Source organism: Schistocerca gregaria, chromosome 1 (genome assembly GCF_023897955.1).
Source record: "Schistocerca gregaria isolate iqSchGreg1 chromosome 1, iqSchGreg1.2, whole genome shotgun sequence".
Lineage (NCBI taxonomy): Eukaryota > Metazoa > Arthropoda > Insecta > Orthoptera > Acrididae > Schistocerca > Schistocerca gregaria.
The window spans coordinates 448,199,738-448,219,090 of record NC_064920.1 but is presented as its reverse complement, the minus strand read 5'-3'; the positions used below and the strand labels follow the sequence as shown (position 1 = coordinate 448,219,090).

Here is a 19,353-nt window from a genome sequence, read left to right as displayed (position 1 = left end):
CCTAAATCAGGGTGGCCGGGCGCGGGACTGAACCGTCGTCCTCCCAAATGCGAGTCCAGTGTGCTAGGCACTGCTCCACTCGCTTGGTGCAGATGGGGGAAGGGGAAGGATGGGACGAGGGGGAGCGGTGTGGAGTTAGGTTTGTGGAGGTAGCCCAGCTGACCTATTTTTCCGCCAAAATTTGAATTTCCCACCATGAAATCACTGTGACATTGCCGCATCTATGGCCGCCATCTTGGATCCCCCATCTTGAATAAATTTGGCAAAAATGCAGAGTGGGGTGACACTCTCCTTACCCTGCTACTGACTCTATACTTACGTTATCCCAGAAAAGAAGCAAAGAATCGAATCGCATTGCTGCCTGGGACACATCTAGAGGTACAAGGGTCCCAAAACGAGCCTTGTCTCCCCTCCAGGGTTTCCCATTTGAGTTAACGAAGCATCTCCATAATACTTAGGTGCTGATCGAACCTACCAATAACAAATCTATAGAACACCTCTGAACTGCTTCGATGTCTTCCATTAATTCGACTTAGTAGAGATCCAAAACACCGAACATTGCTGAAGAATGGGTCACACTGGTGTTCTAGAAGCCATCTCCTTTATTGATGAGCTACATTTCCTCAAAGTTCTCTTAGTAAAATCATACAGGTGCGTCTCTTTTCACCAAAGACCATATTAAATTTTGCTCTACGTGGTATCTATCTTTCCCTTAGTCATGCACGGTTGCACAGCCTTGAAGAAAAAACATTTTTAACTGTTTACACAGATGCTGCTAATTACTTATTACCTGACTAGTTCTGGCCAAAGGCCTTGCTGCAGTGGTAACACCGGTTCCCATCAGATCACCGAAGTTAAGCGCTGTTGGGCTGGGCTAGCACTTGGATGGGTGACCATCCAGTCTACCGAGCGCTGATGGCAAGTGGGGTGCACTCAGCCCTTGCGAGGAAAACTGAGGAGCTACTTGATTGAGAAGTAGCGGCTCCGGTCTCGTAAACTGACATACGGCTGGGAGAGTGGTGTGCTGACCACATACCTCTCCATATCCGGATCCAGTGATGTATGTGAGATGAGGATGATACGGCGTCCGGTCAGCACCGTTGGGCCTTCCAAGCCCTGTTGGGACGGAGATTTGACTAGTTCTGGGATTTGCCCATTTTTAGAAGCCACGTATTTTGTATTTGGTATACGTTTGCTGGGGAGAAGTCTATTTATGTCATCACACTTTAGATGTACCTCAGATCTTAATTACCCAGAATGAACTGATACAGGTGAGAACAATATTTCATGTACAATAGAGAATCCGTTCTCCTTCGAATACGCTGTGTGTCATGTTGGCTTATTTTTCATAGGTGTTATCTACAATGTACCATCTCATTAATTACCTACCTTTCCAATTTTTTCCAGATATTATCTCCTGCAGGTAACCAGTAAATTTCAGACCCCCACCCAAACTTGAAATGAAAATTTTGAAATAAAAGCATTTTTGTAACTAAAAAAATATAGAATCGTAGATCAATTGCTTAGAAAATTTAATTTTTTAATTTTTATACAAATTTTGAACCCACACGATTGTGTGGGTCAGGATTATCTTACATATTTATGTCATTTCTTGCAGTGATATTTACGAAAGCAATTACTGTCTTTTGACAAACACAAATAAATATTACACTTCAGACATCTTGTTGCCATCCTCTTCTTGCAATTTTTTGGCTGCAGCAACGAGCTGAAGGCAAATCATCAACAGTTGGCCAGTGATGATATCCGTCTAGCCACTTCTCATCACATGGTGTGTTTACTGGTTTGTAGATTTTATTTGGTGGCTCTTCATCGGATTCACTTTCATGTTCCTGTCCTGAAAAAGAAGAAATTAGCGCTTCCCCAATCACTTGTCGGAATCCAAGATCTAAATTGTTTTTCTTTTGTACTTTATTGCCTTCGCATTCAACTTTGTATTGTAACCAGGAATTGACGCAGCCAAATCAATTAAATGAATCAAAACTTTTAAAGTCCACTGTTTTGTCTTCAAAAAGTCCTGTAGGTCTCCATTATTTGATCCCAGAGGTCCACATCTCCCATACACAGGTTGTACTTCACTACAACTGCAGGACATGGCACTAAGATGTACTTCTTTTCTGGTTTACTCCATCTCTCAACATTGCTTACAGGTTCACATTTTGTACAAGTAGAGGCAAGGGTCACAGCTTTTGAATCTTTCCACTGGACAATGACTATTTTATCATCATCTCTGCAGAATTCCTCCATATCTCCTCTCTTCAGTCTTTTTTCTTTTGTCAGGTGAACTGGTTTCACTCTGTTTTTCATTATGGTTCCTGTTCCTTCCAGCCCTACGTCAAGTAACTGTTGCAATAATGGCAAAGCTGTAAAATATCTGTCAAAATATAGTCTTGCACCTTGAGATAATGTTTGAGCAAGGCGAAGTATTACAGATGGCCCAAGACCAAGGCCAACATCCGGCAGAGGAGTTGATTTACCTTGATAAAATTCAAAGTCAAGTACTAAATCTTTCGTCGTTGACAAAACAGTTTTTAATTTCCAAAGGGCGCGGTTTGTTTGGAACATACTGAGACAATGTGCAGCGTCCAGTAAATTGTACCATTTGATCATCAATTGAATAATCATTTTCAGAGGGGCGTGGAAGTCTCAAACAAGCACTGTGTACAACATTAATTGCAGGTTGTACTTTCCACAATTTATTAGTTTCTGATTCACGTGGAATGTTGTTAGTGTCAACAACATGCAATGCTGTTCTGAGAGTGAAGAACCTGTCTCTAGGCTACAATCTGCAGTAGTTTGCATACACAATGACTTCTGCCAGTACATACGTGTATGAGGTTATCTAATGCATCCCATAAGTACATGCATACCATACACCTTTCTTATCTCTTGAGGATTTGTATGCTTCAGCTTCCCTTTCTTCGAAAAGTAGTAACTGTTAGTGCTGTCAGACGCTAACTGAAAAAAATCTTCTGGATAGTACTCGCTGAAATGGCTCATTGGAGTTTAGTTTCCTGTCCTACCTCACTCTCTGAGTGGGCAAAAATTTTGGAGGTGAATGGTCTTTTTCTCCAAGTGGACAAACGACAATGTCTTTCCATTTTATTTTTTTTAGAATTCTTTCTACTGTGTTGACTGGGAAAATTGTCCTGAACTTCTGGAGCAACTGGTAGTATTGTTGCAGAAGCATTGTTACAATTTTACTCCTCGTCAGAAGATTCAGAGCTTTCTCCAAGTCTAGGTTTGATTGTTGGATGAGTCCAAGTTGTATCTACCAATTCGTCATCACTACTGAAGACTTCCACTTCAGAGTCATCTAATGCAGCTAGAATTTCCTCATCAGTAAGCCCTAAAACGAGACAAACAAACGAACTGTGAAAATAATTCGTAAATAAAATAGTAAAATGACTTATCTACTCCGTAATCTGTTCCGAATCGTAACCACAAACATCGAACGAAAACGACCATATGCCGGTAAAATAGTCCCAACACGCACAATTGTGCATGAGGATGTTACAGTCATTTTAGCTATGAAAGTATTCAAATAATTGTGGCGGACATATTTTTATTTACTTCTGTACACCTTTCGGAATATCAAACACATTTTTCCAAATGTCAAAACGCAATAAATAAAGCACAATAAACATTTACCTCTACAGACACGCTTCCGACCCGCCATCTTGAAAATTACCGAAGATTAAGACACAATATCTCGAATCTGTAACGAGATATCGATATAAATCGAGTTGTATACGAAACAGCGATTCCTGGACACTCGTGTGATTTGGGACTTAATTGCATAGCGGAATGATATGATGCTGCAACGCAAATAAACCGCACCCACACAATTGTGCGTATCGGGTTTGAAAGGGTTATGATCAAAGTCCATATTTGCCCCCAGAAATATTTTGCAGTTTAAAATCTGGTTTCGAAGTTTCTGTCATATAATTTTGTAGCCTATCCAAAAATTTGCAGTGTTTGCAGGCTTCATCCACGTACACAAGCTCCTTGTATGGTTATTAAATTAAGTATTGAGAACGATTAAATTGTATTGTATGCAAAATAATATCACGAGGTCCTTTCAATTCCTGAGTTCCAGTCCATGTTTTCCACAGTTTTTCATTTTCTGCCTTTTCCTATTATCGAATTCCACTCCTCCAACACAGTCACATTATCGCCTCCCTTAGCTGTATCAATAATTTCTTTCATCTCATAAATATTCTTTCAATGTCTTTATCATCTGTGGGGCTGCTCAGCATATAAACTTGTACCATTGTGGTGGATGTTGGCTTTGCATCTATCTTGGCTGCAGCTCGTAGTAGCTTACCCAAAACCATGTTTTTTACTCTTTAGAAGATCTATATCTGGGTGACCCCTATATGACTTTCTGTTGATAAAGCCACATTGACCTGACCAAGTTTTGTTCTTCCTGCTGCTGGACTTCCCTAATTCCTACTACATCTAACTTTAAGGAAACTATGGTTAGGAGTGTCCTCTACTGGATGGATTCTGCGGATTATGTGGCTAAAACAGACAGTTACGCAATTAATTGTGCGGAATCTATCAGTGAGCACGAAAGAAACTTTGTAAACCTTGTCTGTCCAATAAACAAACGGTTAGACCTACACAATTTATCTTGGAAAAAATGGGTTGATGACTAGAAAAAGTTATGTAGCAATGACAATTTCCTTATTATTTCTTTTCGTTTCAGTACCTTATATACCAAAGTTCAGGTAACACCTAAATAAAAACATTTAAAAGGAAGTGAAACAAGAGGTAAACTGTGCCAAATATAGCAGCTTCATGAGTAACAGTTCGTTTTGGATGAGCAACAGAAATTTAACGCTTCCCAGTAAGCGACAGCGCATGGTTTTTTCGATTTTAAGCACCGTCTGTTGGCAGATTATTGTGGCAAAAAGAATAAAATGTGCTCGCGGTTTTGCCAAAATCGTCGCTACACAAACATATGCTAATGATGGAGTTTCATTGCGAAATGGTATCAACATGAAGGAAGTTAGCAACTTCAGGTGATATTTTGTTATTATTGAAGTAAAATAAAGAATTGAATTAGAAAATTAAACTGTCTCAAATTAGACAGAATCGGAAATATGTTTCTGCCAACCGAATTGGTGAAGAACTGGGCTTTAGTGAGGCCTCTAATATGCTTTAGTATTATAAGCAGGTCGATCGTGTGACTTCCTCTTAAATTCAGACTCTCCGTTTTCTTTAATCTGAGCAATCGACCGCACAAAAATGTTTCAGATGGGTCAAATTGTGCAGCGTGTTACGCCCATCATCATCATCATACAAAGATACTATTTGGCGCCACAAGAGGATTTTCCTAATGCACTGTCGTAAACGGCATTTTCAGAAAGGTCAGCAACACCACGGAAAGAAAACTTCCGAAAAGAATAAAAGTGTCTAAGTATGAGGAAGTATGTGCGTCGTCACGTACGACAGTTGAATATCTTTAAAAATGTAAAACGAAACTGGTTCGATAAACCACTTAGTGCATACCACGGTGAGTCAGAATTCGCACTAGATCATCAGGAATAATATTTAAAATTTAAGGCCAGTGTTACTGCCACAAAAATAAACATTCAAAACATCCACTTGCTACGTATGCAGAACGGGAATATGGAAAAATGGATATCGTTCAAGGAGTACTATGATATATATGCAGCCGATCATATCAAATTTACATTTAAAAAAAAGGGAATTGATTGTGTAACTGGCTGCATATATCTTTTTCAAAGACAATGGACTGATTATGATGTCGTTTTCAGATTGCATTACATATTTTATTTATTTTATACTTAATGTATGTAATGTAGAGCTACGATAATTTCAAGTTTTTGGGCCTGTGTTCCTGTTTCTTATAACATACATCTCTTGAACGAACTTGAAAGCTTGACTGTCTGAAATTGAATATTTTGTACCGTCATTATGGTTTGTGATTTGATTAAAAATGTTTCCTTAAGAGTTAAAGACGGTGTACTATGTTATATTAACTTGACGCGCAACGCCATGTTAATTTTTTATTTTCTTTTGTATCAAAGGGAAATAAAAGAGAGAGTAATAATTGCTTACCTCCTCTGCGCAGGTAGGAACAGACATAGAAAAAAACTTCACAGGGAAAAGTCTTCATTTAATAGTTTTCCTGGACAAATTATCCATATTGTCTCTTTGTTACAATCTATAGCGATATTGGTTCTCGGTTGGCTCATCTATCATTCCAATATTTGATATGATTCCTCCACAGGCTGGTGCTTCTGCCAGTCTCTTTCCCAACGAATGCTAAACACAGAACATAGCTTATGCGAACTGTTTTGTTCAAGTTTTCTGAAATATTTTAGAAGTGTCCTGCATAGATCCTTAGATCGTGCTATTTTGAGCTTTCATTCCGCTCATGTTTACATCGATATGTGGATTGGACACAAAAATCTCGCGTTTTATTTGCTTATTGCTGCTTTCCTTTGCTGTCCGAACGAAGGATAAAGGTGCAAGAAACTTGTATTAAATGCGCAAACAAAGTTGACACTCGGTGCGGTAGCTGATGGGAGCGGCTGTAAATCGGAAATGTCTTTCCAGTCGCTGCGACGAGTGACAACTTTGTTTGCGCGTACAATATATTCCCGTGATAGGATCGCGTGCTATGTTTATGTTTAATTTTTTTGCGGAATTCAAATTAATTATTCGATAATGACGTTTATTAAATCATGTACCAGGCTCCTTGCATAACTGAGCAATAAACAAACACGGCACTTCTAATCAAATGAAGGCTTGCTTCGTTAAACTTCCAGGACACAGCAACAAACATTACTGCAGAGGCACTGTCAGTATCAAAGTTCGTCGTTGTGACTTCTGGGGGGCGATTTGATGTCGATGACATTATTGAAATACGATCCGAGATCGCTTAAAACTTTTACTTAGACGACCGGTTTCGGCTGAATTAAAATGAGTATAGCTTTTGACGTGACGTAGACTCTATCAACCCAAGGGCTTAATGTTTTTCATTATACACTACTGGCCATTAAAATTGCTACACCACAAAAATGACATGCTACAGACGCGAAATTTAACCGAGAGGCAGATGATGCTGTGATATGCAAATTATTACCTTTTCAGAGCATTCACACATGGTTGGCGCCGGTGGCGACACCTACAACGTGCTGACATGATGAAAGTATCCAACCGATTTCTCATACACAAACATACAGTTGACCGGCGTTGCATGGTGAAACGTTGTTGCGATGCCTAATGTAAGGAGGGGAAATGCGTACCATCACGTTTCCGACTTTGATAAAGGTCGGATTGTAGCCTATCGCGATTGAAGTTTATCGTATCGCGACGTTGCTGCTCGCGTTGGTCGAGATCCAATGACTGTTAGCAGAAAATGGAATCGATGGATTCAGGAGGGTAATACGGAACGCCGTGCTGGATCCCAACGGCCTCGTATTACTAGCAGTCGAGATGACAGGCATCTTATCCGCATGGCTGTAACGGATCGTGCATCCAAGTCTCGATCCCTGATCAACAGCTGGGGACGTTTTCAAGACAACAACCATTTGCACGAACTGTTCGACGACGTTTGCTGCAGCATGGACAATCAGCTCGGAGACCATGGTTGCGGTTAGCCTTGACGCTGCATTTCAGACAGGAGCGCCTGCGATGGTGTACTCAACGACGAACCTGGGTGCACGAATGACAAAACGTCATTTTTCGGATGAATCCAGGTTCTGTTTACAGGATCAATATGGTCGCATCCGTGTTTGACGACATCGCGGTGAGCGCACATTGGAAGCATGTATTCGTCATCGCTATACTGGCGTATCACCCGGCGTGATGGTATGGGGTGCCATTGGTTACACGGGTCAGTCACCTCTTGTTCGCATTGACGGCACTTTCAACATTGGACGTTACATTTCAGATGTGTTACGACCCGTGGCTCTACCCTTCATTCTATCCCTGCGAAACCCTACATTTCAGCAGGATAATGCACAACCGCATGTTGCAGGTCCTGTACGGGCCTTTCTGGATACAGAAAATGTTCGGCTGCTGCCCTGGCCAGCACATTCTCCAGATCTCTCACCAACTGAAAACGTCTGGTCAATGGTGGCCGAGCAACTGGCTCGTCACAATACGCAACCACTACTTTCGATGAACTTTGGTATCGTGTTGAAGCTGCATGGGCAGCTGTACCTGTACACGCCATCCAAGCTCTGTTTGACTCAATGCCCAGGCGTATCAATGCCGTTATTACGGTCAGAGGTGGTTGTTCTGGGTACTGATTTCTCAGGATCTATGCACCCAAATTGCGTGAAAATGTAATCACATGTTAGTTCTAGTATAATATATCTGTCCAAGGAAGACTCTTTTTCCATCTGCATTTCTTCTTGGTGTAGCAATTTTAATGACCAGTAGTGTATGTTCCTGTTGCGAAATGCCTACAGTGGAAAAGCATAGCTTTCTAAACTTAAAAAATAGCAGTTAGCTGTGAAGTGTTACGATTACTATTGTGCTACAGATCCGATGACGATAGTTTAGTCCTAATTCTGCCGAAAACGGTCATCTAAAGAAAAGTTTTAAGCGAGCATGGCTTGTATTTGATTAATGACTGTGAGTATACTATAAGAACACATATTACTCGCGCAAACGAAGTTGACACTCGGCGCAGTGGCTGACGGGAGCTCCTGTAAATGGGAAATGTGTTTACGGTCGCTACCATCAGCCACCGTGCCAAGTGTCAACTTTGTTTGCGCGTGTGATATTGCACTCTAAATACTGTACGTGCTCGAATGTTTTGCTGTGTAATGATATTTTGGGGCTGCTAACTCCCTACAGGCATAATATCTGTTAAGAGGTAGTACTTATAAAACAGCTAAACAAAAACCTACGTTCGAGTATCACATACGATTTTTACTATTGAATATTGCTTCAGGTCATAATAAATAATACATAACCGTGCGCTCCGTCCAGGTCCCCAGTTTTCGCGACGACAGTTTACAGTCCATTTTTTTCTCCTCTCCGAATCTTCTGGGAAACGAACCATTCCAAATTCACTTCTAGAATGGTTAGAACAGTTTATGCAGTCAGCTTTATGTGGCCGTTCTCTTTAAATCGCTCCGTATCCATACTCGTAAATATTTTATGCAAGAAACTGCTTCCAGTCGTAATCAAGGAGTCGTGTAATCATACAATAACCGTTCTGTCTGCTACGTATACACGGCACGTTACATTTATCTATATTGAGGTTCAACTGGCATAACACGTGCAGAATGTCGATCCTCTGTAGGAGCTTCTACGTTTCGCTGCAATTTCCTGGAGTTACGACTTCTCTTTATATAACAGGATCATCCACGAAAAGCCTCATTGAAGTTCCGATCTTGTCTTCTGCGTCATTTACATGTGCATATTGTGGAAAGTATGGGACCTACAGCACACCCTTGAGATACGTCCGAAATCACTTTTACGGCTGAAGACTTCTCTCCGTTCCGAATGATATCCTGTATTCCCAATCACATAGTTGGTCTGATATTCGATACGCTCGTATTTTGCTGTCTACGCGGCAGTGCGGAACTGTACCGAATACCTTAGGTAAGTGAAGGCATTTGGGTGCCGGTATCTGCCACGTTCTTGGTGTCATGGACGAACAGAGCGAGCTGGTTTTCACACGATTGTTGTTTTCGGAACCCATGTTCATTCCTACATAGAAGTTTTTCGGTCTTCATAAATTTCACAATATGGGGCCATAAAACTTGTTCCAAAATTTTATAGTTGACCAACGTCAGAGATGCAGTTGTGCGTCTGTTCGATGAACTTCTTAAGAACGGGAGTAGTCTGTGTTTTTTTCCAGTCATAAGGAATACTTCTCACCTCCAACTGCTGTTAAAAGAGGGACAACGAAAGCGTTGGAGAGCCATTTGATCCACACGGAGATCGGTCAGAGACAGATTGGCGCGCTAATCTCTCTCGATAGCGCCACAAATGTGAGGAATGGGACTGTGATGAGAGGCACCTTCCCTAGGTGCCACACCCGCATCTCCATGTTCCTGGAGTGTTTCTCAAACCATTCTGTTATCGTTCTAGAGCAATGGGGTGGAGCAGTGCCGTACTGAACATACTGGTTGCCTTTTGGACTGAAGGTGAAAAAACGGATGCACGTTCTCGATCAGTAGATTCCTGTATCGTTCGGCGGCAAGAGACGATGGGCGACGTATAAAGGTCAAATTTCATTCCACATAAACATATCCCACACGAGAAAAACTCCACCTCCTGTCTGAGCTGAGCCATCGCGGCAAACGCGGTGCATCGCCTCGTGTGTTTCATGGATGTACTGCTATCCTCTCATCGGAATTTATCAGCAAATACCGTGACTCATCAATTCCAGACGACCTTTTTACATTGCTTTCTCAGCAGTGGAATGGCGATACTTCGTAGCAAATCCGATGGATCGTCTCTGGTTTCTTGCATTTTAGGTACCAGGTCAAATAACTTTTTTGTCCCTGCACGTCGTCGTCCCCAGATGACTTATCGGAGCTCACGTCTTATGTTTGTATGTTAAATTCTGACGGCATTAAGATCGTGTACCCTCTTAACACTAATTTTCTTCTCAGCTTCTGTCTGGCTTTGTAGAGATCTTCAGTATATTCCTTTCAACTATCTTTCTTTTGCGTTCAACAGGTTTTTCCCATTTAGGCCTCGTAGGTGGTTTCGGATTTGGAATATGGTGTATGCTACAACACTGTAAACTCTCGTTGACCGCTATACTTTTATCCATCTTCGCAAATTTCATTGATTTCGCAATGTTTTCAAACACTTGCCATGTCTTGGCACCATTGTCAGCCTATAATATTGGCATGTCATCCCCGGTAATGGTAACAGTCGCTGGTCTCGTTTGAATCATACCAGTAGTACACTCACGGAAAAAGGAACGCAACATCAAGAAGAAGTTGTACTACATAAACGAATTTTGGTAGGCATCTATCAACAGCTGAGAGATGATGTCTGTTCCAATTCTGCACCAGTCGCACAAGAGTGCCCTACCAGCGCCACTTAAGCGCTTCAGTCCGGAACCACGCTGCTGCAACGGTCGCAGGTTCGAATTCTGCCTCGGGCATGGATGTGTGTGATGTCCTTAGGTTAGTTAGGTTTAAGTAGTTCTAAGTGACCTCAGATGTTAAGTACCATAGTTCTTAGAGCCATTAGAACCATTTGAACCAGCGCCACTACGAGTATCCAAATCAGGTTTGTTTTACATACACTCCGTAACGGTCGTGAGCATTAGTTATGTTTGACTGTACGTGATAAGTTGATGTTAGTCAAGAATGCCTTTAAGGCGATAAGGTCTCCATTATCGACACCCCACTTCGTTTGAAAGAAGTAGTGAGAAAGGTCTAAGAGAAATTGAATGTTCTTTGTACGATACTGGAGAGAGATTTTGCAGGCAAATTGCTAGTGTACATGATTGATGATAGTGGTGCTCACAGGAATATGCGGTTGAAAGAAGACCTGGCTCCTGACGACCACGTGGCGCTACCTCAGAGGGGAGACCACAGTGACACAACGAACTGTTACATAGTGGTACTTTAAGAACAGCTTCATGCCAGAAGCCCTGTAGATGTGTTCCACAGTCCCCAAACCACCGCCATATGCGACTTCAGTGGTGTCTTGCGAGAATTCATTTCAGGTCATGGTGGGGGTCTGTTGTTTTTTGCCGGCCGGGTGGCCGAGCGGTTCTAGGCGCTACAGTCTGGAACCGAGCGACCGTTACGGTCGCAGGTTCGAGTCCTGCCTCGGGCATGGATGTGTGTGCTGTCCTTAGGTTAGTTTGGTTTAAGTAGATCTAAGTTCTAGGGGACTGATGACCTCAGCAGTTAAGTCCCATAGTGCTCAGAGCCATTTGAACATTATTTTGTTGTTTTTTTTCCTGATGAAATCTGGTTCTGTCTGGGTGCCAGTAATAGCCATATGTTGGAACGAGGCTAATAGAGGGCCTGCAACCAACATGTGTGCATGCTAGACACACTGGATCTGTACCTGGAGTTATCGTCTGAGGTTCAATTTGGTATGACAACAGAAGCACTCTCGTGGTTATCCCACACAACCTGATTATAAATCTATACATTAGTTTGGTGATTCGGTCTGTTGCACAGCCATTAACGAACAGCATTCCAGGAGATGTACCTCAGAAGCATAACACTCGTCCACATGCTGCTGTAGTAACTCAACATACTGTAGTAACTTGGCCTGCTCGATCACCAAATCTGTCTCCAATAGAACACATATGGGACGTCGTCAGACGACAGCTCCAGCGTCATCGATAAACAGTATTGACCATCTCTGTACTGTCTGATCAAGTGCAACAGGCATGAAACTCCGTTCCACAAACTGACTTCTGGTACCAGTACAACACAACACAAGCACGTTTGCACACTTGCATTCAACTTTCTGGCTGTTACACTGATTATTAACGTCCAGTATTTCACATTTGCAATGGCTTACGTCACACTTACATTAACTTGTGATCTTATCATGTTTATCACTTACGTATTTGCTCTACAGTAATTATTTTTTGGTGTTGAGATTTTCTTCTGTCGCAAATATCTGTATCTGTATTGTTACTAGTACCTCTATGAGCTATGTGCTGTTCATTGAAATGCCAAAATTTGTCGCTGAAGACATTTTTGTTATCCTGTAACAGTTTGACATACATCTGTTTGCTCTTATCAACCCTTTCAAATTTTTCATCTATTCCGCTTTACCTCTAACAATCAGCCTAAGTGTCATAGAAAGTTACGTTTATTTATATCGATAACCCATTCCTGGACGTACACCATCGACAAATTTGGAATTTTTCCTACTGGTCAAAGTAATCGTGTGAAAGTTTTCAAAACAGAATATCCAAGGAATAGATAGTCTATATATTTAATACACAAGGAAAAAATATAAAAATCCAGTAAATGAAGCAGGTCAAAGTAAATAAAAATAACTAAAAACTGAGACTGACAAAGTGCAACAAGGCTAAGTAGGAATGGGTACAGGATAAATGTGTGGTGACATAAACTGCCAATCGACCCCAGCCAGCTTACCAATAACAGCAACTCCGGATGTGGTTTATCTGTAGCTTACGTGCATGATCTTTGATCGCTAGTTCCCCCTTGTCTCTTGGCCAGTGCATACCGCGCGAGTGCTTCTTACATACGTTCGATTTATGTTCGCGACAATAGAGTTTGTAATTCTTCACCTGTGTGTCTGCATATCATTCTAATCTATCCCAGCCGCCTGTAATTCCCGCAAATGTGAGGAATTAGAAGCATATATCACTGGGAGAAAGATACACACCACCTACAGGAAAATGAAAGAAACCTTTGGACAAAAGAGAAGCAGCTGTATGAATATCAAAGGCGCAGATAGAAAACCTGTTCTAACCAAAGAGGGGAAAGCTGAAAGCTGGAAGGAGTATATAGAGGGTCTATAAAAGGGAGGTGTATGTGACAGAAATTTTATAGAAATGGAAGATGAGATGGGAGATATGATACTGCGATTAGAATCTGACAGAGAACTGAAAGACCCAAGCCAAAACAACGCTCCAGGAGTTAACAACATTCCATCAGATCTACTGATAGCCTTGGGAGAACCAGCCATGACAAAAGTCTTCTGTCTGATGTGCAAGATGTATGAGACAGCCGAAATACCCTCTGACTTCAAGAAGAATGTAACAATTCCATTTCGAAAGAAAGCTGTTGCCAAACTATCAGTTAAATAATTCATGACTGCAAAATACTGAAATGAATACTTTACTGAAAAATTGGTAGAAGCTGATCTCAGGGAAGATTGGTTTGGATTCCAGAGATACGTAGGGACATGAAAGGTAACACGGACTTTACAACATCTCTTAGAACGTTAGTTAAGGAAAGGCAAACCTGCGTTCATAGCATTTGTAGACATAGAGAAAGCTTTTGAAAATGTTCACTGGAATCCTCTCTTTGTGCTTTTGGAGTTATCAGGAGTAAAATACATGGAGCAAAAGACTTTACACAACTCGTACAAAAACCAGATGTCATTTATAGGAGTTGAGTGACATGAAAGGAAAGCTGTGGCTGAGAAATAGATGAGACGGGATAGTAGCCTATCGCTGAGGTTATTCAATCTGTACACTGAGTAAGCAGTAAAGAAAATGAAAGAAAAATTTTGAGTAGGTATTGAAGTTCCATCAAGATGAAATAGAAATGTTGAAGTTTGCTAATGATATTGTAATTATCTGAGAGGCAGCAAAAGACTTAGAATAGTGGTTGAACAGAATGGGGGGGCCTCGAAAGGAGTATATAAGATTGATATACAAAAGGCAAAACAAGGATAATGGAAAGGTAGTCGAATTGAATCAGGTGTGCTGAGGGAATTAGATAAGGAAATGAGACACTTAAAATAATTGATGAGTGTTTCTGCTTGGGCAGCAAAATAACTGATGATGACCAAAGTAGAGCGAATGGCCAGAAAATCGTTTCTGAAGGGGAGAAGTTTGTTAACAAAGAATATAGATTTAAGTGTGAGGAGGTCTTTTATGAAAGTATTTATTTGGAATGCCACAATGCATAGAAGTGAAATGTGGACAAAAAAACACTTCAGGCAAGAAGACAATAGAAGTTTTGGAAATGAAGTGCTACAGAATAATGCTAAGAAATAGATGAGTAGATCATATAACTAATGAGTAGTTTACAACTGGGGAGAAAAGAAGTTTGTGGCAGAACATGGTTAGAAGAAGGGATTAGTTGATAGGACACATTCTGAAACATAAAGGTAATACCAATCCAGTATTGGAAGGAAGTGTGTGTGGGGTGAGGGGGAAGGGGGTAAAAGTTGCAGATGGAGAGCAAGAGATGAATGCAGTAAGCAGGTTCAGAAGGACATAGGTTGCAGTACTTATTCGAAAATCGAGAGGCTTGCACAACATATAGAGGCATGGAGAGCTGCATCAAACGAGTCTTCAGACTGAAGACCACTTCAACAACAAAACGGATTTCAGTTGTTCTTGTATTCCATTTCCATTAATCATTGTGGATTCTTGAATCTTTAGCTTCAGTTTTGCACTCCTAGGGTAAGAGAATGCATCGATGCAATCTCATATCCTATATGACTTACTGTAAGCAAGTGTATTGTTCACTTAGTGGTAATATCTAAGGCATTTCTGAAACAGCAGATTTAATATGAGCTTATGCCAACTCCATGTTCTAGCCCAGAAGATGTTGCCTAGGCAGGACATTCTCGAACCTATGCCAATGGTGTTGTTAGCATGTATCTGGGAATCTGTGGGCTCCATTCACCACTCTCCCAGCTGTTGTTAGACACCTAGAGCTTAGAGCAGCTGTCTCTCACTCAGGTGGGTCCTCAGTTTGATTTCTAAGGCTGAGTGCACGCATTTTCAATCCTTTCATTGAGGATAAGACCTTGAGTACCAGGAATGGCAGTGAGATATGCTGACCACTTGGTTACACAGGTGATCTGCAGCATAAGCTATTTTCCACCACAAATGGAACTGCTGATACCAAAGAAGGCAGCATGGTGTGGGATGTGCATAATATGGACTACTGATAAATAAAATATTTGCAGACTTATAAAAGTTAAAAGTTTACGACAAAAGTTATAGCAAGTTTCATTTCCACAATAACGACGTGAACTGCAAGAATTTAAAAATTGGGCCTGCATCTGCTGAAATGCGGCTATCTCAAGACATTGACTGAACTTAAAAAAGGACCTGTCCATTAATTTAGAGATGGCATGTTGTTACGAAAAACGGTAGTGATATTTACATGACCTGTAGAGCTGCATTCTTGAGGTGTAGCTCTTGCTGCAAATACTTCTGAACTCTTCTGCTGTAGTGCTGCACATGCAAAACTGATTGTTAGATTAGATTAGATTAGTTTTCGTTCCATAGATCCATGTTGAGGAGATCCTCATGGATGTGGAACATGTCACCTTTTTTTTAATTTTTAATTTTTATTTTTAAGCTGAAATAACAATACTAATAGTATAAATATATACAACACATCATTTGTTTCTATTAAAAAATTCGTCACTGGAGTAGAAGGAGTTGGCCACTAGTAAGTCTTTCAGGCTCCTTTTAAACTGATCTCTATTTGTAACTAAATTTTTTATGTTTGCTGGCAAATTATTGAAGATTAGTGTTCCTGAGTAGTGGACCCCTTTTTGAACTAAAGTAAGTGCTTTTAAGTCCATGTGCAGATCATTTTTGTTCCTGGTATTGTATGTACGAACTGAGCTGTTTGTTGGAAAAAGAGATATATTATTTAGGACAAATTTCATTAAGGAATAAATATACTGAGAGGCAGTAGTTAGTATACCCACTTCTTTGAAGAGGTTTCTACAAGACATCCGTGAGTTTACTCCACAAGTAATACGTATTACACGCTTTTGGACTCTGAAAACTTTTGTTTGACTTGAAGAGTTACCCCAAAATATCATACCATATGACATTATGGAATGAAAGTAGGCAAAGTATGCAAGCTTTTTCACTTTTATGTCGCCTATGTCTGCTAACACTCTAATTGCAAATACAAATTTGTTAATGCGTTTCTGCAGTTCTGTGGTGTGCTCCTCCCAACTGAATTTATTATCAAGTTGTAATCCCAGGAATTTAAGACTGTCAACCTCTTCTATCTGCTATTCTTCATACTTTATGCATATGCTGGGTGGAAAGCTCTTACAGGTTCTGAATTGCATATAGTGAGTCTTTTCGAAGTTTAATGTCAGTGAGTTGGCTTTAAACCATTTGTTAATATCAATGAAAATATCATTAGCAGATCTTTCTAGAACTACACTCGACATACTATTTGTTGCAATACTCATGTCATCTGAAAACAAAACGAACTCTGCTTCTGGCAGTGTAACTGATGAGAGATCATTAATGTACACAAGAAAAAGTAATGGCCCTAAGATGGGTCCTTGTGGGACACACATGTAATTTCTTCCTATTCTGATGATGACTGATGTCTTAATTCACTAGTCCTTTGCACTGACACCCTTTGTTTCCTGTTAGCGAGGTATGGCTTGAACCATTTTGCAGCACTGCCTGTGACACCATAGAATTCTAATTTATTTAAAAGGATGTTGTGGTTTACACAATCGAATGCCTTTGGCAAATCACAGAAAATACCTGCTGCTTGTAACTTGTTATTTAATGAATTAAGTACATTTTCACTGTAGGTGTAAATAGCCTTTTCGATATCAGAACCCTTCAGAAATCCAAACTGTATTCTTGATAATATGTTATTTGTGGTCAGATTGTTGAGAAGCTGCCTGTAGCTTACTTTTTCTAAAATTTTTGAGAATGCTGGCAAAAGTGAATTCGGTCTGTAGTTTGATGGCATCTCTTTATCCCCTTTCTTGAATAGAGGCTTAACATCAGCATATTTCAGCCAGTCAGGAAATGTACACAAGTAACATAGAATTGTACTAAACTCACAAGAACATGCCTTAACTAACTTTGTTGATATTTCATCGTAACCACTAGAATGCTTTGGTTTTAAAGATTTTATTATGGAAGTTATTTCTTTTGATGATGTGAGTGACATATTCATGTCCCTAAAGCTATTTGTAAAGGCTAGTTTCAGATATTCAAGGGCATTATTTACTGATCCTGACAATCCCATTCTATCAGTAACGGATATAAAGTACTTGTTAAATAGATTTGCCACACTATGCCCATCGGTTACTAATGTGTCATCTATCCTTAGTGCTATTTGCTCCTGTTCCTTTCTGGTTCTACCAGTCTCCTCTTTCACTACATCCCATATTGTTTTTATTTTGTTCCCTGACATTGGTATCTTCTTCTTGTAGTGTATTTGTTTAGATGCCTGAATTACTTTTTTTAATATTTCACAGTATTCCTTGTATTTAGCTAAATAATCAGCATTGGAGCTATTCTTGGTCGACAGATACATTTTCCTTTTTGTCTTACTGGAAATCTTTATTCCTTGGGTGATCCATGGTTTTATTATAGACTTCTGTTTAATTTGAGTAACTTTTAGAGGAAAACAGTTTTCAAACATGGTACTGACATTGTTCATGAATGTGTTATATTTTTCATTCATGTCATGAGCACTATAAACATCTTTCCAGTTCATATCTTTGAGTAGTTTTCTAAAACACTCAATTTTTGGTTGTTTGAATACTCTCCTGTACTCAGATTTAGCAGTCTTGATAATCTGCTTAGAATTTACATCTAAAACAAGGAGCTGCATGTCATGATCTGATAGTCCATTTATTACAGGTTTTATGATATGATTTTGTTCCTTTGATTTGTCTATAAAATGTTATCAATGGCTGTCCTTGAGGATTTAGTGATCCTAGTTGGAAAGTTTACAGTGTGAGTTAGATTGAAAGCAACATTACTAACTGCAGTAAATGTTTACTGGAAGATTGTATTAGAAAATCTGTATTAAGTCACCAGCAATCAAAATTTCTTTGTTTCTTCCTGTTAAATAACCCAAAAAAGCTTCTAGATGATTTATGAATAGATTATGATTTCCTGCAGGTGCTCGGTAAATAGTTACTATTATATAGGATCTGTTATAGAACTCTACTTCTGTTGCACATGCTTCTAGATGCTGCCCTAAACAGAATTTATTAATGTTAATGTTCTTGAATTTATGGCAGTTTTTAATAAATGTGGCAACTCCTCCTCCCTCCATATCTACTCTACAGAAGTAGGAAGCTAGCTTAAATCCTGAAATGTCTAACATATCTATACCAGTGGTCACTTGATGTTCAGAGAGGCAGATTATGTCAATTTCGTTAGATGAATTCATTTCATCGATACAAATGAACAGTTCATCAACTTTATTTCTGAGACCCGAATGTTCTGGTGTAATAAAGATAACTGATGCTGCATACTAATGCGATTATAATTGCTTTGGTGAAGATGAACTGGCAGTTTGTGATTACTTTCTGTTAAACATTCTTTAAATGGAGGCTGTATGGTAAAATCTGACTTCTTTTCATCAATTTTCTCAAACTGAGTCTGTCTGCCAATCTCTCTTAAAACTCGTTTTCTATCCCCCTTCCCTATCCTAAAAAAGTCATCCCCTGACACCTGTGACCACTGGTATTTTACCACTTGTGAGAGTGTCCCCCCTTAAGTTTTCTGCAATCAAGCCAGACAGTTTTCCCTTCCCTTTCGTATTGAGGTGAAGGCCATGCCTAGTGTAGTCCCACCTATCAATAGCATCCACAGGAATCAAACCAATATGGGACCCTATATCCGTCCTACGCAGTTACTCCAACTCCAAGTTCACCCTCCCTACAGAAGCGTTCAAA

At 40.1% G+C, this 19,353-nt stretch overlaps 1 pseudogene; it reads left to right on the top strand.

Annotated features, from left to right (window-relative positions):
* The first annotated feature begins 803 nt into the window (after positions 1–803).
* LOC126290439 (5S ribosomal RNA) lies at positions 804–921 on the top strand (annotated as a pseudogene).
* Positions 922–19,353: the final 18,432 nt, after the last annotated feature.